We start from the raw sequence: 2,669 nt of genomic DNA, 5'->3' as shown, positions 1-2,669 counted from the left end.
AATAGATTCTCTCTATAAATTAATATAAAATAGCTCTTCGGCTAATAACTATATAAGAAATAGCTAATATTATTAACTAACTATGGATTTATCCCTATTTAGTCTATTAGCTAAAATTAGGTCTATAATTTTATTAAACGCTATAATAAAATTAATACTAGATTCTCTTATTGATACAATTATTAATACGCTAAAAATAAAGATCTAATAATTATTAAAAAGTAGTTTAAATATATATAAAAGATAATTAATAAAAATAATATTTTATATAATAATATATATAACTTCGATAAAAGTAGTTTCGTAATAGACTTTATTTTAATCGCTAAAGTAATTACTCGGTCTAAATATTACGATTAGCGATTATTATTATAATTTAGGATTCGCGAATAAATTATAGCGACTAAATTGATAAATATATCTAGGTAGATACTACTACTATATATTATCTTTAAAGATATAATCTATATTAAAGATTTAACGATTTATTTTCTGATTAGTATTTCAAAATAAGCTAAAATAGCTAGATAACTAATAAACTAGCCTTCCCTAGCTAAAAAGAGTCTTTATACTAATTACTACTAATTATACGAAAAGTTAATATTAGCTTTTAAAAGATTCTTAATAGCTATAGTAGATATTTAATACCTTAATTCGATAAAATATATAATAATACGAATATTATACTAATTTATATATTAGCGTATTTATAATATATCTTATAGCTTTTTAATATTAGCTATTTATATCTTGAAAAAAAGATATATAATAGTTTAGTTAAGAGATAAATATAATATAGTATTAATTATATTAATAAATTTAATTTCCTTATTATATACCTAACTACCCAGATTAGTCTCTTATAATCTAGATTAGATTATCAAAAACTTAATATTTAGCTTTATATATTTATATCTCCTAAAAGTAATTAAAATAGCTAAAATAGTTAATTCTTACTAAAAACGCCCTAAACTCTAAAATACTATATCGATAGACTTTATTAATTAAGGCTCTATTAAAATATCGTTTCTATAATCTACTAAGTCTAACTAACACGATATTAAATTAGTTTAATAAAGGCTACTAACTAGCGATATATAGTATAACGATCCTTATTTATAAAAATGAGGATTTACGTATAATAAATAAGAAACAAAAATAAAAACGAGCTAGATCTAACTAATCGATAGATACCTTAAAATTAAGGCCTAATAGACTAAAAGGCTTCTAAGCTAATATCGACGGCGTACTAAGCCTCTAAAGCCCAATTAGCTACTTCGCTAGACCTTTAATAAGTAGCTTTGTAGCTTATTTAACGAGCACCGCCGCGTTATAGCGATTACCGCGAATTAGGGTATCGAATATTATAGTATCTACAACAATATAATTAGATTTTTTTATATATAAAGATATTATAGCGAATGTAAATCGATTTAAATTTAAAGTATTTTAGTATAGTAATCTACTCGTTTATGGATTACATAATAAAATAAATATATTTAAAAGAATAATAAGAATAATAAAAAAGAACCTATTTTAAGGACGTTAGTATTTCTATTTTAGTAAATCTTACTATTTATTAGTAGTGTAGTAAATATAGATAAATAGTAGCTTTTATATTAAGAACGAGAATAATAGATAAAATAATAAAAAATAAATATTTAAAGATAAAAATACTAAAGACTTAAATAACTCTCGGTATATTAAAAAATAGTTTATTTAGCTGTTTAATAGACTCTACTAGTACATTAATCTATAAACTAATAGATCTATATATAATTATTTAATTTAAGTCAAATCTAGGTTATATAGTATTTTATTTAATCCCTTTTTATTAATTAAGAATATATTTATATTTTGTTATTTTTATAAATCTCTTATAGTCTGTAGATCTTTTACTAGTATATTTATTATATCTATATTTACTTTTAGTATATTTATTAATACTAGTAATTTTAGATAGTTTATATAATCTATAGTATATATAAAGTAGACTATCTAGATTATTTCTATTAATATTCATTATAGATCCTGAAAATAATTATTATTCTAGATATTATTTTTATATAGTATATAATAAAATAATATAGTAATTTAGGGGTTTAATATCGGTATTAAATAGGGTTAGCTTAGGTAATATTAGTAAAATAAATCTTTAGCCTAATCTTATTTACGTAGGTCTAAAAAATGATATTTATCTATAATATAGTTAAGCTTTTATATCTATTTAGTTTATTTAATATTATTCCTTATTATTAGTAGCTACTATTATATAAAGTCTCTATAGATACTTTAAGTTTATTAGTCCTATTTCTTTTATATTACTTTACTCTAACTTATTTAGCTACTATTAGTAGATTAAAAAAAGGCTTTTATGATATTGGATAGATAAGCTAGTGATTAGTGATTTATTTTACTATATTATTAGTACTTTTACTATCTACAATATAAAAATATATAGAAATTAGATAGAATACTATAATTTAGCTTTATTAGCGGTAGTTAGCTAGTAAATTAATAGTTTTATATATAGTATATTATTTAGTATCTAGCTATCCTTTTATTAATAGATTTATAGTTTTTAGCTAATAATCCACTAAAACGAAATAGTAATATTTATTAATTATTATTTTTACTAATCATTAATTTTTTTATTATATATTAACTTT

Source organism: Penicillium alfredii, assembly GCF_028826965.1.
Source record: "Penicillium alfredii strain IBT 34128 chromosome Unknown utg000005l_segment0_segment0, whole genome shotgun sequence".
Taxonomy (NCBI): domain Eukaryota; kingdom Fungi; phylum Ascomycota; class Eurotiomycetes; order Eurotiales; family Aspergillaceae; genus Penicillium; species Penicillium alfredii.
Note: the sequence above shows the minus strand (reverse complement) of the source record.